The sequence below is a fragment of the Macaca nemestrina genome, assembly GCF_043159975.1.
Source record: "Macaca nemestrina isolate mMacNem1 chromosome 8 unlocalized genomic scaffold, mMacNem.hap1 SUPER_8_unloc_4, whole genome shotgun sequence".
In the NCBI taxonomy this organism is placed as follows: domain Eukaryota; kingdom Metazoa; phylum Chordata; class Mammalia; order Primates; family Cercopithecidae; genus Macaca; species Macaca nemestrina.
The window spans coordinates 229862-256180 of record NW_027257568.1 but is presented as its reverse complement, the minus strand read 5'-3'; the positions used below and the strand labels follow the sequence as shown (position 1 = coordinate 256180).

Below are 26319 nucleotides of genomic sequence, written 5' to 3'. Positions count from 1 at the left end.
CCAACACTTTGGGAGGCTGAGGAGAGGATAGCTTGAGGCCAGGAGTTTGAGACCAGCCTGGGCAACATAGGGAGACCCCATTTCTATAAATAAATAAATACCATTGGTACTTGGCATTTCAGGCGGGGAACAGCAAACACGTGAAAGCTCTGAGGCAGGAAAGGGAAGTGATTAGTGCTCGCTCCTGGTTCGTTTATCAGACCTTAAAGAGATGCAGAGACATTTCAGGTACTCCTTGGCCGAGCTCCTTCAGGGAAGGCCTAGGTTCGCCTCTACTTCCCATCTATTAATTTTTTTTTTTTTTTTTCCGAGACGGAGTCTCATTCTGTCGCCCAGGCTGGAGCACATGCAGTGGCACCATCTCAGCTCACTGCAACCTCTACCTCCCTGGTTCAAACGATTTCTCCTGCCTCAGCCTTGCCAGTAGCTGCAACCACAGGTACGCGCCACCAAGATCGGCTAAGTTTCTGTATTTTTAGCAGAGATGGGGTTTCATCTTGTTTGCCAGGCTGGTTTCGAACTCCTGGCCTCAAGTAATCCACCTGCCTCGGCCCCACAAACTGCTGGGATTACAGGCGCCAGCCACCGCGCCCGGCCCTACTTCACTCCTAACGCCCACCATACGTGCTTCCAAACGTTTGCTGAATGACAAGGTGAACGAGTGAATGGGACTACGTGACTTCGGGCAGCAGGCAATCCTATTCCTTGGACCTCAGTTTCCCTTTTTGTAAAGCAAGCCTGTCTCTCGCTCTCTGTCCTAAAAGCCTGAGTTCTGGGCTTGAGATGAGCGCCTCCTGTACAGTAGACTCCAGGTGGACGTTGAGCTGGGTCTTCCAGGAGGCCAGGATCCGGCCAGCTCTTGGGTCCGGTCCTCCCGCGGTACCCCCCACGCCCAGTCCCAGCGCCGCCCCGCCCAACCTCCCTTTGTTCCCCCAGGCCCCACCTTCTCCGCGCAGCCTGCTCCCCCTTGGCCGGGGGGCGGACCCTGGGCGCCCGGCTCCGCTGGGGGCGGGGCGAGGCGGCGGGAGGCGGGCAGGGCCGTGTGCACCTTCGAGGTGTGTTTCCCGGCCGCAGCCCCGCGCCAGCTGCAGCTCCTTGATCCGAGCCGGATCCTGAGCGGGCAACACGGGCTGAAGCGGCGCGGCGGCGGCCCCGCCCTGGGGCTCCATTGTTGAGGCTGCCGTGGCTCTGTCGGCTGCTCAGCTGCGCTCCAGTCGGCCCAGGCGCCGAGGCGAGGAGCTAGGGCTGCGAGGCGGCGGCCTGAGGTGAGACGGCGCCATGGGCGACGGGGTCTCCGGACCGGGCGGGGGTCTCTGCCCCGGGTGTGGCGGCTCCGAGCTCGGCTCCGCAGGGTCCGAGGTCGGGATCCGGGGTCCTTGCGCCTGGGCTTTGTCTCGGCCCCGTGTGGCACCGGGGGCTTCGCGCCTGCTGCGATACCGCGTGGGCCCGCGCGGGGAGTCCCGGTTGCCCTGCGGGTGGGGGCCGGTCCCCACTGCTCCCCGGCTCCCCGCGTCTGCCGCGGAGGGGACTGCATGGACCCGGGCGCGGGCTTCTGCCCCGTACCCCGCAGCGTGGCTGGTCCCCGCGTGCGGCAGAGGGGGCCCTGCGAGGACCCACTCGTGGGGCGGGGTCCGGGTCACCGCGAGTGGGAGACTCCGCCGCCCTCCCCGCCCTCCCTGCCTTCCCTCGCAGCGAGACTGCTTCGCCAACTCACTGAGGGGACTGCGTGAAGGTTGCAGTGAGTGAAATGGCTGCAGTTCACCCCAGCCTGGGCCATAGAGTGAGACTTCCTCTCAAAACAAAAACAAAAACAACGTACTGGGTCTACCTCCGGCTCTGGAATTTTCCTGGAAGGCCTTCTCTTCTGGGCTTCATTTTTCTCGCTTTTGAGGATCGTAAACTACATAATTTCCAAGAATTTTTGCCCTACACCTTTAATTCTTTCAAGCAAATACAGCAGAGAAAAATTCTCTTCCCCGCAATGGTGTAAATAATGGAGGCCTTTGAAAATGTGGATTCTAAAGTGGAAGTTCTTTTTCTTCTTCCCCTTTGTTTCCTTTTAAACGAGTTTAGTTACATGAGTATATACTTTATCTCAGACTTAAGGACAAGTATCTGTGATGAAAACTTAAGTAACTTTTTGGCAATATCTTGCATATTCTTCACAATTGTGTTTTATGTGCAGCATCTTCCCTATATCCAGTTGATTTGTTTTTTTCTCATTAATGGAGTTGTTGAGCTCAGAACTTTTCAGGAGCATTTTGTTGATCTTTTAAGTGTCATGTGAAATATGTTCCAATTTAACATTTTATTTTGTTGACTAAAATGGGAGTAAATGGAAACTTGAGAGTGCCTTGAGTAGATGTACTTGGCTTGTGTAATGGTTTGAAGCATAGTTGAAAATTACCACTTGTTGCCAGGTGTGGTGGCTCACACCTGTAATCCCAACACTTGGGGAGGGCAAGACGGGCAGATCACGAGGTTAGAAGATGGCTAATCTGGCTCATACAGTGAAACCCCGTCTTCACTAAAAATACCCCGTCTCCACTAAAAATACAAAAAATTAGCTGAGTGTGGTGGCACACGCCTGTAGTCCCAGCTACTCGGGAGGCTGAGGCAGGGGAATCACTTGAACCCGGGAGGTGGAGGTTGCAGTGAGCGGAGATTGCACCACTGCACTCCAGCCTGGGCGACAGAGTGAGACTCCATCTCAAAAAAAAAAAAAAAAAAATAGCACTTGTAAAAAATTGCATCACATGTTGAATGACCTATAAAGGAGCTCCAATTCTAAGGTATATGGTAATTAATTCTTTAAAATAGGCCGGTTGCTGTGGTTTACACCTGTAATGCCAGCGCTTTGGGAGGCTGAGGAGCGAGGATCACTTGAGCCCAAGATTAGAAGCTGCAGTGAGCTATAATCATGCCACTGCACTCCAGTCTGTGTGACGGAGTGAAACCCTTTCTCTTAAAAATAAAAAGGTAAATAAATAATTTAAAAATAAAATACTAAGCTCCTTTCCAATTTATCTGTTTGGTAAGGTGGGAATTTGATGTGTTTGAGTTTCTTAAAGCCAGCCACGTGTCTCTGTAGAAAGGAGACACAATTTTCTCTGCTCTTCCTAGTTATTTGGATGATTATAGGGATTAAAAATAGACATTTGGTCAAGTCTTGAGCTACTGAATTACAATTTTTGCTTCACTCAGTAGGATTTTGCCTTTATTTTGATTTGCATTCTTAGTTTAGGAAAATATCTTTGTTATATGCCCCATACACTTTGTTCTTTTGGGGAATCTGATCTTAGGAGAGGGCTTCAAAACGCGACCAGATTTTCTTTATGGTTTTCTAGATTTTATTAATGTCTTAATAAAACTTAACTAGTTAATGCTGCTTCTATGTCAAAGTATTTTTCATTTAGAGTAGGCTTGATTTTTATATGGATTAAATGAAAGGAAGTCTCTCACGGAAGGGGACATATGGGTATGGAGAAGACAGGGTGTATATATATATATATATATATTTTTTTTTTTTGGAGACAGAGTTTTGCTCTGTTGCCCAGGCTGGAGTACAGTGGCAGGATCTCGGATCACTGCAAGCTCCGCCTCCTGGGTTCACTCCATTCTCCTACCTCAGCCTCCCAAACAGCTGGGACTATAGGGGCCTGCCACCACGCCTGGCTAATTTTTTGTATTTTCAGTAGAAACGGGATTTCACTGTGCTAGCCAGGATGGTCTCCATCTCCTGACTTCGTGATCTGCCCGCCTCAGCCTTCCAGAGTGCTGGGGATTACAGGTGTGAGCCACTGCCTGTGGCCGACAGAGGATGTATTTCTGAGCTCTACATTTCAGAGTTCTTTTCTCTAGCCCTGGCCTGGGTCCCAAACAGGGAACTTAATTCACTCTATCACTGAAGTATACTCTTGCTTTGATGCCATTGGTATGTTGTCCTAGAGATTTGCTGTGACTGCTAGGAGTGTTTCAGAGTTAAGAACTGATGCAACCTCTCTTTTGTCAGATTTTGAGTCTATAAACCATCTTGTTTCCTTTAGCGTTATCTCCCTGGAACTGGAAGGTCAGAGATGAAGTTTTCTTAGATTATAAGTCTCAGCCTTTGCTATCTACCTTCGTCTGTCTCCCATATCACCCGCTGTTTTTTTCCCCGTTTTTCATTTTAATGTTTTTATTGGATAGGTGTCTATTATTGCAGGCTACCTCAAAACATTTTTGGATATTGACAGGATATAAGTATGAATAATATGTAAAAGATAACTTATTCTAGTTCTTTTGAGCAGAGGATTTGGTTTCGATATGTGGCCCTATTAAAGCTTTTGTTAAGCCCAAGTACTTGCTGAACTTCAGTTCCCTTACCTATAAAATGGAGTTAGTTGTTAGTAATACCTGTTCTGCCTAACTCAGGAGATTGTTTTGAGGATCAAACGAAATTATGAATGTAACGGAATTTTGTAAATTTTAAATGAAATATTGTATTACCTAAGATTTTTTTTTTAAACGCCATATTAAGAATGGAATGAATCTGGGTTTTCCTTTGAAATCTCAAATGTTTAATGTACAGAGAAGTTTTAATGTGTCTGTTGGGGAGCTTCATTAGGATTGTTTTCTATCTTTAATTGGCCAGTATTCTTTTATATGTTAGCATTTTTGGGGAACATCAAAATTTGTGTTTCAGTTATCATTAATATTTTACAAAGTTATTGAATGTGCATGATTTAGTCTTTAACAATCTCTTCAATTATTTACATTCCCATGTAAAAAAATGCAGTAATGAAGGTTCATGTAAATAACATTCCCATGCCTTAATGAAGCATCATTTCTTGACATTGCAGTTTCTAAGTGCCCTGTCTTGAGGTTGGGAAGGCTAAAGGGCAGTCAGACGTCAAGGTCAGCAAAGCGTCACCTTTGACATTTGAAATCCAGCAGCAGGTATCACAGTGAACCCCATTCCAGCATCCAGGAAGTTTCTCTGTCCTGCCTCTCCTCCAGCCACCTCAGAATCTGTGTCTGCGGTGTTGGTCCTGCTTTCCTCTCTCTCCTCTGCCTTTTCTTTCTCTTCACCAACTTCTACCGAGTGCCTCTGATGTCCCAGACAGTGGCAGTGGGAGTACGAAGGCTAATAAACCCGGCCCTGGTCCTCAAAGAATTGATGTTTTCTGTGCAGATATTAAGTGACACTGTCATACATAGTGTTGACAAACATTGATACAGATTTCCTGTGAAGTGCAGAAGCACCATCCTAGAAGCAGAGATGCAGAGGCAGCACTGGTGACTCACACATGGAGAGCTGGAGTTCTTGGTCTAGTGGGATCAACTGACTTGGACATCATTTCAGTGCAGCGGAGTGAGTGCTGGGACGGGCTCCCTCGGGGCATCTGGGGCTGGGTTTGTCTGGTGTTTAGTCTCCTGCCTGGTACTTAGAGTTTGTCAGTAAGATGAGCATTGGGAGGTTTCTAAGTGAAAGGAAAGGCAATCACTTACCTGAAACTTAAAATTTGTAGGTGTTCTGGGCCATTTATAATTCACTGAATCTGTTTTGTCAGAACAAGTCTATCATCTATTGTTTTGGATGGAGTGTGGCCAGCCCTGCCTTGCGATGTAAGGAAATCAGTAAACACTTGTCAAGTGTCAACACCGTGCCAGACAGTCTTCTAGGGGTTTCCACGTAAATCACTATTCATTTCTGTTGCTGCTTTACCACATTTCCACAAATTTTGTGGCTTAAAATAATTGAAATTGTATCATCTCACAGTTTTTTGGGGCACCCACTGTTCTGACGTGGGTGTCACCGGGCAAAAATCATAATGTGGGCTGAGCTGCATTCCTCACTGGAGAATTGTTTCCAAGCGCTTTTGGCCAAATATAGTTCCTTGTGGTTGCAGGACTGAGGTGTCTGTTTCCTTGCTGGCCATCTGTTGAGGGCTGCCCTCAGCTCCTGAGGCCTCTATCTGGTCTTTGCACATGGTCCCATCAGCTCAGGACTAGCTAACCCAGGGACCTGGTCAGGCTCTTCAGTTCCCCTGTGTGCATTTCTCTTCTTGTACTTGGAGAAAGTTCAATGCCCTATTTTAAAATATTTTTTTGAGATGGAGTCTTGCACTGTTGCCCAGGCTGGAGTGCAGTAGCATGATCTCAGCTCACTGCAACCTCTACCTCCCAGGTTCAAGTGATTCTCCTGCTTCAGCCTCCTGAGTAGCTGGGACTACAGGTGCCCGCCACGATGTCCAACTAATTTTTGTATTTTTAGTAGAGATGGGGTCTCACCATTTTAGCCAGGATGGTCTCCATCTCTTAATCTCATGATCTGCCTGCCTTAGCCTCCCAAAGTCCGGAGATTACAGGTGTGAGCCACCTCGCCTGGCCAGTTCTATGCTCTTAGAGGCTCATAGGATTAGATTGGACCTCCCTGGATAGCCCAAGATACTCCTCCTAAGGCCTTTGGCAAAGCCCTTTTGCTGCGTGATATAGTCACAGGTCTCGCGGGTTGGAATCTCCCACCACAGTTACCGATCCACTTACTACAGCAGCCTGGGAGGTGCTTTTCATTACCTCTGGTTAACAGATACCAATTTTTTTTTTTTTTTCCAAATTGGCAGGAACATGAAGATCCTTCTTTTTTTTTTTTTTTTTTTTTGAGACGGAGTCTCATTCTCTTGCCCGGGCTGAAGTGTAGTGGTGCAGTCTTGGCTCACCACAACTTCCACCTCCCGGGTTCAGGCAGTTCTCCTGCCTCAGCCTCCTGAGTAGCTGGGACCACAGGCACGTGCCACCAAGCCTGGCTAATTTTTTTATTTTTAGTACAGACAGGGTTTCAGTATGTTGACCAGGCTGGTCACAAACTCCTGACCTCGTGATCCACCCACCTTGGCCTCCCAAAGTGCTGGGATTACAGGCGTGAGCCACCACACCCAGCCATGAAGATCCTTCTTAAATGAAAAAACCGTTCCTCTGACTTGATGTGAGGCTGTTGGTGAGACTGATAGCAGTGGAGACAGGTCCATCAGAAATGGAGCTAAACTTTGTGTTCTGGAGTATTTTGATGGCCTGCCCTGATCATGTAAGTTTTGCTAAGAAGTCATTAGAGTAATTCCTCTACTGGAAGAAACACCCATATGGGGAATTTGGGACCTTGCCTTTTCAAGTTTTACCCAAAGGACTCTTCATAGTCGCAAAGTACATGATTCCAGGTGCATTTCTAGAATGGAAACAGCTGCATCCACCCAACAGCGATTCACATTCCTGAGTTTGAGAGAATCCGATTGTTTCAAGGCTGAAGCCAAAAGCCCAATAAACAATGTTTGTACCTTTATTCATAGTTAGGAATTAGGTGCATCCTGTGGTCAAGAAAACAACTGATGGTGGTCACCAAGTAGTTTACGACCAAGCAGGACCTCATTTTATCATGTAGGTGTTTTTGATTTTCTTAACGAAATTTTTATTTTCCTGTGCAATAAATGACAAGCTCTGACTTGAAATAAATTTCCTTTAATAAACCAGAATCTAGGGCCGGGCGCGGTGGCTCACGCCTGTAATCCCAGACTTTGGGAGACCGAGGAGGGTGGATCACGAGGTCAGGAGATTGAGACCATCCTGGCTTTGGGGAAACCCTACCTCTACTAAAAATACAAAAAATTAGCCAGGCATGGTGGCGGGCTCCTGTAGTCCCAGGTACTCGGAAGGCTGAGGCAGGAAAATGGCGTGAACCTGGGAGGCAGAGCTTGCAGTGAGCGGAGATCACGCCACTGCACTCCAGCCTGGGCGACAAAGTGAGACTCTGTCTCAAAAAAAGGAAAACGAAAAAAAAAACCCAGAATCTATAATCCTAAGGTTTTTAACCTGGCTTTCAGAACTTTATGAAGTCCCCAAAATCCTGTGCAACAATTTTGTGTATATGCATCCATGTGTGTTTATGGGGAGACGATTTATAGCTCTCCATAGTTTTTCAAAGTGGTTGGATTACAAAAAATTTTAGAATACACCACTTTGGCCTGGTGTGGTGGCTCACACCTGTAATCCTAGCACTTAGGGAGGCTGAGGCAGTAGGATCCACTGAGGTCAGCAGTTTAAGACCAGCAACATAGTGAGACCTCCACCTCTACCAAAAAAAAAAAAAAAAAAAAAGAAAAGAAAAAAAAGAAAGAATGCTGGGCGTGGTGGTGCACACCTGTGGTTCTAGCTGCTTGAGAGGTTGATCACCTGATCCCAATAATTTGAGGCTGTAGTAAGTTAGAATTACACCACCGCACTCCAGCCCAGGCAACAGAGCAAGACCCTCTCTCAAACAAAAACACAAAACCATATCACTTAATATACTATTGTTGTTGGTCAAGTATCAGATTTTGTTTAAAAACTAAAAACTTTTTTTTTTTTTTTTTTTGAGATGGAGTCTCGCTCTGTTGCCCAGGCTGGAGTGCAGTGGCATGGTCTCAGCTCACTGCAAGCTCCGCCTTCCAGGTTCACACCATTCTCCTGCCTCAACCTCCTGAGTAGCTGGGACTACAGGCACCTGCCACCACGCCCGGCTAATATTTTGTATTTCTAGTAGAGAGGGGTTTCACCGTGTTAGCCAGGATGCTCTTGATCTCCTGACCTCGTGATCCGCCCACCTTGGCTTCCCAAAGTGCTGGGATTACAGGTAAATGCTCATTTTTAGCAAAGTTGTACAGACCTACAGACTAAGAGTCAGAAATTAACAAGGCTTAGGACAAAACCCAGCAATCCCCTACCTTACCCTTCTCCACTCTGATCCCTGGTCCCTGGAGGTTACTGTGTTTATGTTTTAGCTCGTTCTTCCAGATTGTGTGAAAGACAGGGAGATGTCTTACTGTGGAAGACAAAGATTCAGGCTGCTTACCTTCCCCGCTCCTCCAGTTCCCCATGTTTTTCTCCCCCATCCTCTCAGTATAATTATTGTGATAGTGAGGCCAGGCACAGTGGCTCGTCAGTTATCCCAGATTTTTGGGAGGCCGAGGCGGGGAGATCACTTGAAGCCAGGAGTTGAAGGCCAGCCTGGCCAACACAGTGAAACCCCATCTCTACTAAAAAATACAAAAATTAGTCAGTTGTAGTGTTGCACACCTTAGTTCCAGCTACTCAGGAGGATGAGGCACAAGAATTGCTTGAACCTGAGAGGTGGAGGTTGCAGTGAGCTGAGATCGCACCATAAGCTGAGATCGCATCACTGCACTCCAACCTGGGCAACAGAGGTAGACTCTGTCTCAAAAAAAATTATTGTGATAGTGGGATACATAGTACAATAGTGTATATATTTAGTATTCTTCCTGGTTTTTGGCCCACAGCTTCTAAAACCCTTGTAATTTCCTGAGTGATAGGAACATCATTGGTTATAATATTTGGTCTTAGGTTTCAATACCTGATACAAGAGCTTCTAAGACTTTTGGAATCTCTGGGGTGATAGGAGTGTCTTTTGTATGATAATGAGATGACAGGTGGCTTCGGCCCCTAGACAGGTTCAGGATCAGGGCTGGTTGCCAGAAAGATGAGTCATGAGTATAGAGTTGGACATGTCAGCCCCACCCCTACCTCTGGGAGGGGAGATGAGACAGGCTGGAGATTGAGCTAGTCACGGGTAGCCAATGACTTAATCATGTTGATGTTATGAAAACTCCATAAAACCCTCTAAACACTGGGTTTGGGGAGCTTCTGGTTTGGTGAAGTCATTTGGTGCTGGGAAGGTGGCACTTCCAGGGACGGCATGGGAGCCCCGGCCTCTCTGCCCCGTGGTGTGCCCTGTGCCTCTCTTGCATTTGGCTGTTCCCGTGTTCTCTTCTTTGTAATAAACCAATAAGAGTAAGTAACTGCCAAGCACTTTGCGTCTGTCACCTCACTTACTTTTTCAGCAACACTGTGTGGCAGATAATGTCCTCATTTTGCCGGTGACAAAATGAGACTGATGCATTGAGTAACTTGCTCAAGATCACATAATAAGTGGAATTCAAGCTCTGACTCCGAAGCCTGTGCTTTTAACCAGCATGATGCATACACGGCCTCTTTATTTGTTAGGAGTTTCGGTGTCTCTAGGGCCTGACACCAAGTTGACATTGTGGCCTAGAGCTGTTATAACGGAGCTTTTAGCGGCCCTGCTGAGAACAGAGCCAGCACCTCCGGATTGGCAGGGCAGGGGCTGTTCCTGCTGGGAGCTGCAGGTCACTCCCTGTAGCCCTTGGCTGATCTTGCTCATCCACTCCCTCCCTCATTCAGTAGTTCCTGAGTGCGGCCTCTGTGCGGAGGAGAAGAAGGCAGCCTTCCAGCCCAGGTGGGGCCTGCAGGTACACACAGGGAGAGGCAGCTGCGCACTGAGCTGGCTGTAGGCTGGGACAGTGTGGCTCCAGAGGTGGCAATAGAATGCTCTGGGACTGCAGAGGGAACACGTGCTTGTGAAAGGGAGGAAGGGGCAGGCACCGCAGAGGAGGTGTACTTGAGTTGGACTTTGAGGGAGGAGTTGGATTTCCACAGTGGAACCGAGCAGCTGAGGCTTTCTCAGCAGCTGAAGATTACAGCCAGCCAGCCTCAAATGTTCAGCTTTTCCTGAATTCCCTTTTTTAAGACAGTGCAGTAAGTTTTCAACAGAGATAAAGCGGTCACCTCCATGTCATTCATGTTCTGCGAATCCTGTGTGTAGTTTTCGATGCTTAGCAGATGGGAGCAACCTGGGCCATAAGAGAAGAGCCTGTGTGTCCACTTGTTTGGACATCAGTCAGGTGTGGCACAGGGCAGTGATCACTGCCTTCCCCTGAGGAACTCAGTTGTACTTTTATGTGGAGAGGACAAAGAAAGCTGTTGTACAGGGGGCAGGAGACATTTCACCTGTAAAGCAAGGCACAAGATACATAGTCTGTGCCCTGCATGAGAAACCTAGCAGAACTGTGTGCTGATTCCCACCCCTGCCTCCCCTGCTGAGAGCGAACCGTCCATTGTACCATGGCGGAGGGCATTTCTGAAGCCTCTGCAATCGGAGTGATCTGTTACTTGCCCTTTGAGCGTTAGGGGCAGCAACCAGGTGGTGTGGCTGAAACACAGGCCTTGGCCAGACGTGGTTGGTCATGTTGGTTCTGCCACTGATTGTGAATTACAAAACCTTGGAGAAGTCATTGTCTTTGTCTGTGCCTCTCATGTAAGATGGGGAACACTGTGGCCATTGCAGAAAAGCAGATAGGTGGAGCGAGTATGGAGTGCTTTGTGTGTGTGTGTCATACGGTGAATGAAATGGCACTGATTGACATTATTGATAGTAATAATAGGTTTAATTCAGGAATAAAACTGGTAAAGTAGGCCAGGTGCGGTGACTCTCGCCTGTAATCCCAGCACTTTGGGAGGCCAAGGCGGGCGGATCATGAGCTCAGGAGTTTGAGACCAGCCTGGCCAGTACGGTGAAACCCCATCTTTACTAAAAATACAAAAATTAGCTGGGTGTGGTGGTAGTCCTGGGTGCGCCTGTAGTCCCAGCTACTTGAGAGGCTGAAGCAGGAGAATCGTTTGAACCCTGGAGGTGGAGGTTTCAGTGAGCCGAGATGGTGTCACTGCACTCCAGCCTGGGTAGAGAGTGAAACTCTGTCTCAAAAAAAAAAAACCTGGTAAAGTATTTTACCCAGCCTAGGTACATGTGGTAGAGCCGAATGAAGCTTAGAAAAAGATGACTTGAGAACTAGCCCAGCAGAGGAATCAGGCGGGATGTGTTGTTACTGAGTAAGTGAAATTTGCACCTGCTTTCTCCCAGGCCTTGCTGAGTTGTGTACAACAGAGAGCTCAGGTGTTGGGGGCAGTGGACCGGTTGAAGAATGCATTGCTATTATGTGAGGAACGTTGGGCTTAGAAAAAGCAGAACTGGATCCACGTTCTTGCCTGGTAACTCTAACTATCATCTAGTTTGTAAAGGGGAATGCAGTTCACTGAAAACTTCTTCTGACAGTGGGGAAAGGATTGGGGCATCTGCATTGGTGTGTGTAATATAGGTCATATGAAAGAGCATTTAGGCTGGAGGGAGACTTTTCATCTCTATAACTTTCACAGAACAATTCCATCATGATGTGAAGATTTTTGAGTCAAAACTACACTGTTCTGCTATGTGTGTTGGGGCAAATTTATACATACAATTTACTTAAATATTTCAGATGATAAAAGAATATACGTGTAGCATAAAAAGCTGAAATTTGCATTCCCCCTTCTCTAGAAGTAACCATTGTGAATAGTTAAGTCTGTATTCCAGCTATTTTGTGTATTATAAATACGCTGTGAATATATGAGTGTATATATACATATACGTTACAGAAACACATTTTTAGAGATGGAATATTGCTGTGTTGCCCATGCTAGTCTCAAACTCCTGGGCTCAAATGATCCTCTCGCCTCAGCCTCCCAAAGTTTTGGAATTACAGGCGTGAGCCACCGTGCATGGCCTGCATGAATATATTTACTAATTGCTAAGTTACTCTGTTCAATACGTGTCTATTGAAGTCCCCCATGTGCCAAGCATTGTTCTGAATACCTTATATGCACGAATTCACTTAACTTTGAGAGCAGCTCTATTATTGTGGCCCTTTTACAGTGAGGAAACGGAACCACAGAGAGGCTGGGGACGTTGTCTAACATCACACAGCCAGCGCTGTTGGAATTGAGGATGGAACCCAGACAGCTGGCTTCAGATCACTTAGCTGTTGTCATAGATGGCACACCCAAACATTAGGGCTGCCTCCCAAGCCTTGCCTGAGCTCTGCCTGAGCTCTGCGAGAGCTGTGTATGTGAGGCTTCTTTCCTCTTTAAGAACACAAGTCTTGGAATTGTCCCAGACCCTGGTAGGACCCCTTGAGGACCAAAATCAGGGATTCTTCCAGCCTGCCCCAAGGCCGGATCTCTGATTTAGCTACTTGGAAGGTAGACGTGGAAGAGAGTAATTTTGCCAGAACAAAAAGTCAGGATGGCTGGGCTGACTCGGCCAGATGCGGTGGCTCATGTCTGTAATCCCAGCACTTTGGGAGGCCGAGGCAGTTGGATCACCTGAGGTCGGGAGTGTGAGAGCAGCCTGGCCAACAAGTAGAAACTCCGTCTCTACTAAAAATATAAAAATTAGCTGGGCGTGGTGGTGGGCGCCTGTAACCCCAGCTACCAGGGAGGCTGAGGCAGGAGAATTGTTTGAACCTGGGAGGCAGAGGTGGCAGTGAGCTAAGATTGCACCACTGCACTCCAGCTTTGGTGACAGAGTAAGACTCCATCTCAAAAAAAGAAAAAATGAAAAGAGGGAAAGGGAATGGCTGGGCTGGCTCATTCTAGGGAAGAGACCCTACAGCAGCCGTAGGACCTTGGCCACTTGGGTGGAAAAGAAGGAAGGAAAAACTTCACCCATGGCAGTGACCTGGACTGCAGAAACCACACTACACAGTCCACGTCCTGGAGCCTGGCCACCCTATTTGCTTCTCTTCTCCTTGGGTAGCGGGTGTGGGGAGCTTTCTACCCTGGAGGCTGAGCAGTGCAGCTTCTAACCAGCGTAGGCATTTGTCTGTCCCTGGGAATACAGACAGCATTCTCATAAGCAGCCCAAATCCTCCTGAACAGCTTTTTGTAGGGCGGGGTGGGGCAGAGGGTCATTTTGACTCATAGGTACCTTTTCCACTTTCACTGCTGATAACTGTGTTACAGATTAAAGTTTTGTTTTTGATACTGAAGAGGGCTTAAGAGAGTGAGCTATTATGGCACATCTAAGTCTGCTAAAATAGAACCACGGGGTAGTGTAGGAAAATCTCTTCTAAATTATGGATCATACATGGTGAACGTTAGAAGCCATGTGTACCTAAGTTGAAAAATGAAAACATGTCTTGTATTTGGGTGACCCTGGTAAGTCTGGATCCCACTGTGCCTTGTGTGAACACAGGTTACTGAGGTATAGGGATCAACAGGCTTTTTCTGGACATCTTGTGCTTCTCCCTTGGGGTAAAGTGGGGCGGCAGTAGGAGCGCACAACTGTTGGGCCCCAATATTTGTCAGCTGTTTTACATGTGGGATTCCATTGAATGCAATCTTAGAGGTAAAATTATTTTACTGAAGATGAAGATAGAGGCTTAGACAAGTTAAGAAAATTGTTCAAGGTCCCGTCTTTTTTTTTTTTTTTGAAACAGAGTTTTGCTCTTCTTGTCCAGGCTGGAGTGCAATGGCGCAATCTCGGCTCACCACAACCTCTGCTTCCCAGGTTCAAGTGATTCTCCTGCCTCAGCCTCCGGAGTAGCTGGGAAGACAGGCATGTGCCACCACGCCAGGCTGATTTCGTATTTTTAGTAGGGATGGGGTTTTTCCATGTTGGTTAGGCTGGTCTTGAACTCCCAGCCTTGGGTGATCCGCCCAACTCAGCCTCCCAAAGTGCTGGGATTACAGGTGTGAGCCACCACACCTGGCCAAGGCCACGTAATTTAAGTGGAAAAATGAAGTACTTGATGAACTCAGAAGTTTGACTTCAAGGCCCTTGATCTTTCCATAACACGTGGTTCCTTCCCTGGTTGGTGGGGAGTGACTGAGGAACTCAAGGAAGCTGTGTTTTGTGGAAAGAGGACCTGAGGGGTGTACGGTCTTTCCAGGCTTGGAATCTGCCATGCTGGGCTTCTGAATTATATAGCTTGGCCATATGGAGAGAAGCCCCTCATTTAAGACTTATTCTTTGGGGGAAATAAAGGAAGGCTGCCCACATGAGACAGGCAGAGGCAACTTTCTCAGAGCTGCTGTGGCAATGGAGTCGACACTGTCACTTGCGTGTGGCAGAGACTGACATGGCAGTGAGTGGCGGATGAGGAGTGGGGAAGCTTCAGGATGGAAAAGAACGGCTCCCAGTGGAGGCTGTTTTGGGGGCTGGAGGCGGCTGTGCAGAAGTGGGGTGTCTTATGTGATTGGTTAGGGGCATATATGGCTTTCTCTGAATTATCCTAACTGGAAATAGGGGCCAAAATTAGGGTGGCTGTCAGTTTTGAGTCAAATCCTGGCCACGTGGGACAGAGTCGTGGTGTAGTTTCTGGGTTGTGGAGAGAGAGCAGTCTGGCTTCCTGTCTGATGTGCTAGCCTGGCTGGCCTCCTGGCTGTTTACTGTAGATAGGGGATTGATATCCTGGGTGGGTAGCTACAGGTTGTGGTCTGAGTTCTGTCTTTATACATATGATCAGGCATGGTCTGTTTGTATATTCAGTCCCTCATTTTTCTTGTCAGTAAAAATATCAAATGACAAATTGGATACATTGGGAACTTTTTAGATGTCTGTGTCCCCTGGAGGAAGTTTTCACGTTCACATTTAATCAGAATGAATATAAACAATTGGGCCATTTATCTTGAAGATATAAAATAGGAAATCTTCAACAATACTACCTCGGCGCCATTGCCTGTCTGTCCATCGTTAGGGAATGTGTTTTTATCCCCCGCCGGCTCATCGTCCACCGGTTTGTGGTTGATCCACTTCTCTATACGTCTTGTCTTGTGTGCATCTCATTGTTTGCTGGTGTTAGCTTTCCCCTTCATCAGTGTAGTTTATTTGTGTAGCCTCTGTTGGTAGGAAGTTATTTGTGGACTTTGTGAATGGAAGGGACCTTGGAGGTCTGCTAGATCAGCCCAGTGATTTTCAAGATAAACGGAAATACAGGGAAATGTTCCAGCTTCTTTGGTGGCAAAACCAGGAATAGAAAGCAGTGTTCTTTGTGCCGCAATGTCATTGGAAGACAACTCAATGTGGGCCTAAAATGCAGATTAACTAACTTTCATGTATCTCTGCTTCTGACTCTTGTTATCAGACATTTTAAATTGACCTTAATGTATTAGCAGAAATATGAAAAGTCCTGACTTGTTTACATATAAGGTACTTCTTCGCCTACTCATTTGGTTGCTTTTTTCAACAGGATTGAAAAGACATTGTTATAAACTGAATGTTTATGTCTCCCCCAGATTCTTGTACTGGAGCCCTAACTGCCAGTGTGATGGCATTAGGGGATAGGACCTTTGGGAGATGATTAGGGTTAGATGAGGTCATGAGCGTGGGCCCTGGTCTGACAGGATTAGTGCCCTTAGAAGAAAAGAAACCAGGCTGGGTGTGGTGGCTCACACCTGTAATCCTAGCACTTTGGGAGGCTGAGGTGGGCAGATCACGAGGTCAGGAAATTGAGACCATCCTGAAACCCTGTTTCTATTAAAAATATGAAAATTAGTTGGGTGTGGTGGCATGTACCTGTAATCCCAGCTACTCGGGAGGCTGAGGCAGGAGAGTTGCTTGAACCAGGGAGTCAGAGGTTGCAGTGAGCTGAGAATGTGCCACTGCACTCCAGCGTGGTGACAGAGTGGAGACTCTGTCTCAAAAAAAAAGAGAAAGCAGAGAGCTCCCACTGCCCTGGTGTGAGGAAACAAGAAGAAAGGTGACTGTCTGCAAGCCAGGAAGAGGTCCCTGTCTCGGAACTGAGTTGGCCGACACCTTGATCTTGGACTTCCAGCCTCCAGAGCTGTGAGAAATAAACTAATGTTTAAACCACACAGCCTATGGTGTTTTTTATGGTATTTGCCTATGGTATTATGGCCATGTGATTTGACTGATACAGAGATGGTTCCAGAATACTGTAGCCTGTATTTAACTTGGTGATGCCATGAAAATAAATGTGGTAGTTCATTCCTTTATATAAAGACAGCGCTGTGAGCCCAGGGCGTTTGCTCATGTCTTAGTTGAGTCTTGTCTTCTTATAACAGCTTCCTAATTTCTCTTTTCCTCGTTGAACTTATATTATATATCTGGATTAAATCATATACGGTATGATTTTATACTTTATGTCTCTACAAACGTTTAGTGATTTTATTTCATTTTATTTTATTTTTGAGACATGCCCTTGCTCTGTTGCTCAGGCTGGAATTCAGGCATGCCATCACAGCTCACGGTAACCCTAAATTCCTGGGCTCAAGTGATCCTCCCACCTCAGCCTCTTGAGTAGCTGGGACTACAGGTGTACTATCCTGCCTAGCTAATTTTTAAATTTTTTGTAAGGACGAAGTCTAGCTGTGTTGTCCAGAGTGGTTTCAAACTCCTGGCCTCAAGCAGTCCTCTCACCTCAGCCTCTCAAGGCACTGGATTACAGGCATGAACCGCCACAGACAGCCCAGTGATTTTTCGTTGTTAAGATCAAGGACGGGTTCCCTGGCTTGGCATTCAAGGCTCATGATCCGGGAGTGATACGGAAGTTTGGGTTTCAGTGTTTCCATTCCCGCCATCAGCCTTGCACCCCAGCTTGTTGCCTAAGCCCTGTTCTGAAGCCCAGCCTGAGAGCTGCACTTAGAATTTAGACCTTCTCATCTCTTCATCTTCTTCGCCTATGTTCTTATCTCCATCTGGGACATCATCTCCACACTTCTGCCTCTTTATATCTTCTCCATCCTTCAAGACTTGAAATACTCACTTCTTTTACATGATCCCTGCTCTGACATCCAAGGTAGAATTAATCTTTCTTCCTTTGAACTCTGATAGTGATTAAAATTTTTCATCCTTTAATTATGCAGCAGTCCTGTGTGTTAGATATTATTATTATTTCCCCAGTTTTTCATAGTTACTTTGAAAATATTTACTGTAGTCATATATTTTGAATATATAATATGAGCGACATTCAAAAGGTCCTGGAGAGTGAAAGGCAGTCCTACTCTCATCACTGCTCTGTGACCACTGTTGTCAGTTTTGTTTGTTTGTTTGCTTGTATGTTTTTCCAAGATGGAGTCTTGCTCTGTCACCAGGCTGGCGTGACCTCAGCTCTTTTTAAAAACACAGATGTTGGCATAAGATAAATACTGTTCTCTACCAGTTCCACCTCCTGAGTTCAAGCGATTCTCCTGCCTCAACCTCCTGAGTAGCTGGGACTACAGGCGTGCGCCACCATGCCCAGATTATTTTTGTATTTTTAGTAGAGACAGGGTTTCACCATGTTGGCCACGATGGTCTGGATATCTTAGCCTCGTGATCCACCTGCCTCAGCCTCTCAAAGTGCTGGGATTACACGTGTGAGCGACTGCGCCCAGCCTATGTATCTTTTTAAAAACACAGATGTCGGCATAAGATAAATACTGTTCTCCACCAGTTCCTCACTGGTAAATATTTAGGTTGTTCCCAACCGTTTGGATTAATCAGTGCTGAGTTGTACGTAATTCTTGCATATTTGCGTGAATATGTTCATAGGATGCATTGCTAGAAATGGAATTGTGGGATCCAGGGTTCTGCACATTTTAAATGTTGATGGGTGTTGCTCGATTCCCTTCCGTTAGGGCCATACCGTTATCTCACTGTCAATGTGTAAGGGCGCCTATTTCTATTTCCTTGCCAACAGTTTCTTCTGAGCTATTTTGTTTGACATCACACACACACACAAATAGACCGCTTGTTCCAAAAACATGGGCGTTTTACATTTCTACTTAAAGTGTGTGCACACTGACTGAAGTTCTGTGTTGCAGTGATATGTGCTGCTAGAATTGTGGCTCTGTTTCGAATTTGCTAGCCAGGCTATGGCTTTCCAGTCAGGTATTTTTTGTTTGGTTCATGTTGTTGCTGCCGTTGGGCTGGAGTAACCTGTGTGAATTTCCCTCTGCTGCCCAACCAGATTTCCTTTCTGGTGGACGGGCTTAGTGTCTCATCCGGCAGCCCTGTTTCCTGGTGATCTGGGCCGAGTGTCTCATCCGGCAGCCCTGTTTCCTGGTGACCTGGGCCGAGTGTCTCATCCGGCTGCCCTGTTTCCTAGTGATCTGGGCTGAGTGGCTCCATGAGAAGTTGCACTCATATTCTCCAGTAGTGCATCTTTTTACAGCAAGCAAAACATTTTCACCACGTTTCTAGCGGGACAGGCACTAGCTCTTTTCTGGGCATCAGGAGACCTGGCTTTGTTCCGGTTCAAGCAACAGCTGGTAAGTTACCAAAGACAAGTCGCATCTGGCCCCTGGTCCTTTGCTTTATAAGTAGAATCACAGTCCAAGTGGGCATCACTGCCCTGGTCTCTATGCGGTGCTGAGTGTTGTGGGGATGATGGCTAAGTGTCAGGGTGCATTTCCACCACTAGGGGATTACAGTCCAGTCAGAGACACAGGAGGAAAGCTAACAGCCCCGGGCAGGTACACAGAACCAGAGGAGTTTGAAAGGGTGGTTCCAAGCTCCTTGGTGTGATTGATGTGATCACAATAAATATTTTATCTCTAAGTCTTGGGCCATTGGACCAAGAGAAGAGAGAGGTGGTGTTGAGTTGTAGTGAGAGGTGTGTGGTTCGTGTGATTGCTGAGCCTGGCTGGGACTCAATTCCATTGAGTCCCATTCCATTTTACCTTCTGTTTCTACCTTTTTCATGCTCCTGCTTGTTTCTCCAGAAAAAAATTGCAATAAATTCCTTTCAAAAACTTTACAAAAGCCATAGATGCTTATTGAAAATAGTTCAAATGATTTGGAAGACAGAAAGATGGTGAGTGTTTTTCTGTTTTGTGTTTGGATGAATGTGTCTTTGGGGTAGTCACTATTAACACTGGGTGTATTTCCTTCCAGATCTTTTCCAGTGTACCTACAAAGATACATGTACACATTGTAAAAAACAAAATAGTACCTGATAAACATTGAGTTCCCCTACTCCCACTCCGCAGTCTACATGGACATCCTTTCATGGTGATACGATGAGACCTGATGGACTCCTTTTGTTCGCTGTAGTACTAGGTAATAATAGCTACAGATAACTCACCTTCAGTGGGCATTTACCATGTGACAGGGTCTGTGCTCCAGGCAGGCTACATGAAGTGGGTCTTAAGGCTTTTTACAACAATGCTATGGGTGAACACAGTAATTGTTAACATTTGGCAAATGATAGAATTGCAGTAGAGAGAAGCAAAGCTGCGTGCTCAAACTCATGGCACGATTCCCGCGGGAGAGAGAGAACACTTTTAATACAATTGTTGTTATAATCAGGTGATTTACGATCATTTCAAGAAATAGTGCATTCAGTGAATACATTTCAGGGTCTGGTACAGTCTGGGAGCTGGTCCTGAAAATGCACTGGGCTAGAGGTAAGGGAGCGGTCCATTGGCCCTGGGCCCCTAGTGCAAGGAGGGAGGTCCCGGGGAGAGGGGGCATGGGGAGGAGGTCTCTGAACAAACCTTGCAACATTCATTTCTGCTGAGTCTGGTCCAAGGTCTGGTTCTTGACATGTACACTTTTCAGAGATACTTGGTTTTGATTTTTATCATGGCTCACCTGAGCAGCCATGGTTTCAAACTGCCTGGAGATGTGGTCTGACAGGCCACTGCTCTGCCCATCCTTCCTGCTCCTGCAGGAGGGGAGTCATCCTGGACTAGAGGACTTCGCCTGTAATCAGCTGTCTCGTAATAAGTGGATTTGATGCTGGTTTCGCTAGGTCAGGAAATTTCCCATTTGGAAGGAAAACTGATACTTGTTTTTGGGTTTTGCTGAGGAGCCACAGGGTTTAGAGCAGGGACTGGAAGCTTGTTGAGACACACGTGGGTGCACTCAAACATCTTCCATGAAACGTGGAAATAAAGACAGTGTTCCAGAGAGGTCCCTGGCTTTGGGATATAAATATTTTTGTAACAGAATGGCACTGGATGTCTGCTGTATTTTTTTCTCTGCTATTTTGGCAAGTTTTATTTGGGTGTGTGCCTCCTGTACAGAAGGTATGACATCAGTTTTTGCCACCAAGTATTTACAGCCATTGGTCCCTCCTATGTGGGTCACTTTTGTGCCGTGGTTTCTTTGGGGAAATTGTAGGTCTCCTACCCAAAGCACATTGCCCATTTCAAGGTGCTCCTGGTTTCTGAACACCTGTGGCAGTGCCTTTCCTGTAGGTGAAGCCAGCGGAGAAAGTACCCCTCCCCAGGAGGTGGGGACTGGTGATTGCCTGAGTGAGGAGGCCGGGGATGAGCCCTGGACTAGAACTTGTGACCGGCTGCTTTTCCTTCCCCTCCTCTCCCTCCTATTTTGCCACCACCCCCTCTTTATAAAATTTCTCATTAAAAATTAAGCAACTATTTTGGTTTCCTTTTTTCGCTATTCCTTGCTAATTGCATGCAGAGTGAGCCTGGGACAGTGGAAAGGAAAGTTTTATTTGGCTTCAGATGATCCTACCAGTCCCACATTGAGGGGCTTCTGCCAGGCGGCATCATCAAGTGGCGTTGTGGAGGTTCTCCTTTCAGTCCTCAGCGTTAACCAGCAGAGGCAGGTGCTACTTATTCCTGGTTAATGTTGAGGAAGTTGAGCTCAAAGTGGCTAAGGGAACTTCCCAAAGTCACATAGGAAGTAGCAGAGTAGAACCAAACACAGATTGTTTCTCAATCAGGCAGGTCGTCTGATTCCAAAATGGGCTCTTAATTTTTGGAGATCAAAAAGCTGAACAGACACAGATATTTCTTTTTCTTTTCTTTTTTCTTTTTTTTTTGTTTTTGAGCGAGGGTTTTGTTATGCTGCCTAGGCTGGTCTAGGCTCAAGCTGTCCTCCTGCCTTAGCGTTGTGAGTGCTGGGCTTACAGGTTTGTGTCACCACACCCAACCGAACAGACATTTCCTGAAGAAAGACATACAAATGGCCAAAAAATATGTGAAAAAAATGCTCAGTATCACTTATAATCAGAGAAATGCAAATCAGAAACCGCAGTGAGGTATCATCTCACCTGTTAGGATGGGTATTACCAAAAAGACAAAAAATAACAAGTGCTGGTGAAGATATGGAGAAAAGGGAGCTCTTACACACTGTAGGGGGGTGTAAACTAGGGCAGCAGGCTGGGCATGGGGCGCACGCTGACATCCCAGCGCTTTGGGAGGCCGAGTCAGGCAGATCACCTGATGATAGGAGTTTGAAACCAGCCTAGCCAACATGGTGAAACCCCGTCTCTAGTAAAAACACAAAAATTAGCTGGGAGTGGTGGATCACACCTGTAATCCCAGCACTGTTAGGCAGCTGAGGTGGGTGGTTCACTTGAGGCCAGGAGTTCAAGACCAGCCTGGCTAACGTGGTGAAACCCCATCTCTACTAAAAAATACAAAAATTTGCCGGGTGCAGTGGCGGGCGCCCGTAATCCCAGCTACTCGGGAGGCTGAGGCATGAGAACCACTGCAACCCGGGAGGCGGATGCTACAGTAAGCAAGCCAATTTCCACCACTGTACTCCAGCCTGGGCAACAGTGAGACTCTGTCTCAAAGAGAAAAAAGAATAAGAGTGAGTAAGCTAGGGCACCCAGTATGGCAAACAGTATGGAGGGTCCTCAGAAAACTACAAATAAAATTACAGTGTGATCCAGCAGTCTCACTACAGTGTAGATACCCAAAGAAAAGGAAATCAGTGTCGGAGGGGCTTCTGCGCCTGTGTGTTTCCTGCAGCACTGTTCACCATAGCCAAGATATGGAATCAGCCTCGGTGTCCAACAGCAGATGATGGATAGAGAAAATGTGGTCTTTATACACAGTGGAGTACTATTCAGCCATAACACAGGATGAAGTCCTGTTATTCTCAACAATGTGGATGGAACTGGAAGATATGAAATAAGCCAGAGACACAAAGTTACACGGCACATGTTCTCTTATGTGGAAGGCAAAAGAGAGTGGATCTCATGAAAGTTGGAAGTAGAGGATCCTAGAGGGTGAGAAGGGTGGGGGAAGAGGGAGATAGGGAGAAATTTGTTAAAGGATACAAAATTATAGCTGGATAGGAATAAGTTCTAGTGTTCTATAACATAGGATGTCTGTAGTTAACAACAATATGTAGTTTCAGGCTGGGCGCGGTGGCTCATGCCTGTCATCCTAGCATTTTGGGAGGCTGAGGTGAGTGGATCACCTGAGGTCAGAAGTTTGAGACCAGCCTGGCCAACGTGGTAGAAACCCCATCTCTACTAAAAATACAAAAATTAGCCGGGCATAGTGGTGGGTGCCTGTAACCCCAGCTACCAGGGAGGCCGAGGCAGGAGAATAGCTTGAACCTGGGAAGCAGATGTTACAGTGAGCTGAGATCACACCACTGCACTCCAGCCTGGGATACAGAGAGCAAGACTTTTTCTCAAAAAAAAAAAAATATATATATATATATATAGTTCCAAATAATTGGAAGAAGGGTATTGAACGTTACCAACACAAAGAAATGATAAATGTTTGAGATGGTGAATATGCTAATTACACTGATCACATAAATTACATGTATTATGACATCACTATGTTTACTCCATACGTATGTACAGTACACAATTATGTGTCAATTAAAAAAAAGCTGAACTTAGATTGGAATGGCTATGAAGTAGCTAGCTTTTTCATATTTTTGATATAGATCCTAGGCATTTATTTTAAGTAAACTACCCTTGGCTTCAGGAAATGTTTAGTATTTGAATTTTAGCCTTGCATTTTGTAATACAGAGAAGTAAAACTGTAGGCTTGCTTTAGATACAGTCACAGGGGTTTGCCGTGATGACTTGTTTATGTAATAAGGGGGAAATATACCTCAATTAATAGGCATACATGCTCATTTTTCTCCCTCGTACACATTTTTAGTTGTTGTCCAGACATTGTGATACTTATGTAAACAGTATGCGATATCTTAGGTAGGAATCAGAATTTTAAGGTAAGAATACTTAGAGTTATATATTTTTCAAGCTTTCAAAGTGGACATTTTACATGTCCATTACATAACTGTAATTAAATTTTCAAAAAGACAATACCTGTCTTTAATATGGGTGATGCTCTAGCATTTTTTTTTTTTTTTTGGAGACAAAGTCTCACTTTCTCCCAGGCTGGAATGTAGTGGTGCGATCATGGCTCACTGCAACTTCAGCCTCATAGGTTGGAGAGATCCTCCCACCTCAGCCTCCCAAGTAGCTGGGACCACAGGTGTACAACACCATGCCCAGCTAATGTTTAAAATTTTTTGAAGAGACAGGGCCTCCCTCTGTTGCTCAGGCTGGTCTGGAATTCCTGGGTTCAAGTGATTCTCCTGCTTCCTCATGAAGGCTAGAAACTGGAAACAGCCCGGAGACTGCTCAGCAGGTGAATGGTTAAACAAACTGGTGCACCCAGGCCCCAGATACCACTCTGCAGTAGTTAATGACATCGTTGGTCATCAGTCTTTCAAACTAGAAACCACCATCATGCTTAATCCCCCTTTTTCCATCCTGGGTCTGAGTGGATTTCATTTTGCATTTCTTTTCAATGCATTTTCCCTCTGTCCTTTCTGGTTGCGCCTCATGCCTCATTTGAACTGTTGTAAGAGCCCCCGAATTGTTTCTCTGCCTCATTATGGAATCCTTTCTACACTTCATGCCCCGCATTGTCATTGGAACAATCTTTCCAAAACATGAACAAACTAACTTAAAAGAAATATCCCAGGTAGTCTTCCAAAAAAGTATAAGCTTTCTGTTAGAAGTTTGACTTCTTTTCTATAGGGAACCCCAGGACTGTAGAGAGATGGATTTCCTGTCTGCATTTCAAGATCAGGCAGAAATCCCTGGAGAGGCCCATGTGGAACAGTGGCACAAATACTGGTTCTAGAATCAGAAGCCCTCATATCCTGGTTCTAACACTAGCTGGATGTTCTTGGGAAAGTTTTGGTTTCATAACCTCAGAAACTCCATTTCTTAAGAAATGGAGATGAAGAAGCATACTCAAGGTATTACACAAGGCTGCTGGGAGGAGCGGATGAGGGGCTTGGTGAATATGCTGTGTAATCCATGAAGCACGTCGTATGTGTGAGACGTGGAGCTGTGTGGATAGCCGTTCTGGAATCAATGTATGAAAACGATGGAAAGCACATTCGTAGTTCTGCCTGATGATACCACTGGGCACCTGTGTTGTACATGCCTGTAACATGGGTGAGGCCCGAGTCAGTACAACTCCCAGTTTGGTTTTCATGCAGTTAGAAAGGCCCGAGGGGACCCTTCCCCCCTCCAGCTGTAAGAAGGAGGTGGCTCTCCCCTGCCTATATTTGATGGGATTGTCTGTGGCTCCTTAGGGACAGGAATCCAGGAAGAGGGGAAGAAAGCCGGCCTGACTGCTCACTAGTCAGCCTTCCCCCAGGGAGGAGTGGAGGGTTCATTTCGTGGTAACTTGCCAAGTCTTTCTTAACCCATCTGCTCTTAGAAATGACCAGCATGACAAGGAAAAGACCCGTTCGAGACAGATGGGCTGTGTGTCCCCTGCGTTTATGGCTTTGTGGCCTCAGAGCTGCCAGAACTCGATAGCTTTCTGGGGAATGGTGGGTCAGCCAAGGGGCTGAAAATAGTGAGAGGAAGAAAATTCCCCCTCGCTGCTCTGGTCCGGGAGTGATTACTGAGGAGAGCAGCATGGACGCCCAGCCGTGGGGTTCCTCTCAAGCAGCCCTCACCGCAGTGGGAATGCAGGTCTCAACCTCCCTAGGCCTCCATGATTTTCATCTGTCACATACTCACCTCCAGCAGGGATGTCTATGGTGATGAGATGAGGGAGCATCATAGCACATGTGGCACTTAGTAGGCTTGCAGAGAGTGGACGCTGGCGTCGGTGGAACAGTAGACTGGGCGCTGCATGTGGACGCACTCACGTGCTGGTGGCATGGGTGGACAGAGGAGAGAGGGACGCTCTGCGGTTCTTCTTTTGGTCTGTCACCCTCGATGTTGTGAGCAGAATCCATGAGTGTATTCTGTTGCCCCAGTCAACTTGATAGGCTGATTGCTCAATTTTCTGCTTCCACTTTTGATTTCTTAAGAATGGGAAAAGGAATATTTCAGTTACTTTTCTGGTTGATGGCATACATTCCTTGATATCACCTTAATGCTTTTTAATTTCTATGTATTTTGGATGCTGGAGCTTGCCTGACATCTGTGTTTTTATGTCTCACCCTCTCATGTAACTGTTGACCACAGCAGGACCAGAGAGAAGTGACCAGAGCGATTGGTAGCAGGACTAGGACTTGAATTTCCCAGCCTTTTGCCACCCAGCAGGCTCTGTTTTCTGTATTGCACTGCTCTTCCCTATTTCGACCCCTGTTAGGACAGTGGATGTGAAATGTAGCTGGGCGCTTTTGGGGGTGTGGTAGGAGTGTGGCAGATGCCTCAGACTGGCATTTTGCCCTGATTCTGAATTCTCATGGCTCAGAGTCAGTCTCTAAGCTACTGACTGGGAAGATACAGGAAGTTTTGTGTGGCAAACTATGCCAGGTCATTTTTTTCACCCCGCAATTTATTTGGTTTGGACTGAAACAAATCTCTGATATTGGTTTCTTTGCCAATATTATTAGGGAGTGGAGCCTGACTTGTTAACTTACCCTGATTCCTAGTGCTTAGAATCTCAGTGAGTGTGTGTTGAACTGAG

The 26319-nt window shown here is 46.4% G+C and overlaps 1 protein-coding gene across 2 annotated transcripts in view; it reads left to right on the top strand.

Moving 5' to 3' along the window:
• Nucleotides 1–1053: 1053 nt before the first annotated feature.
• LOC139361108 (SH3 domain and tetratricopeptide repeat-containing protein 1-like) overlaps nucleotides 1054–26319 on the top strand; it is a 51639-nt gene continuing 26373 nt past the window's right edge. The window contains exon 1 of one of the 2 annotated variants that reach the window (XM_071089594.1): nucleotides 1054–1265. The gene's annotated coding sequence lies outside the window, so the exon portion shown is untranslated. Of the gene's footprint in view, nucleotides 1266–4944; nucleotides 5354–26319 lie in introns of those variants that run through there. The other variant, XM_071089593.1, reaches the window with a different exon arrangement.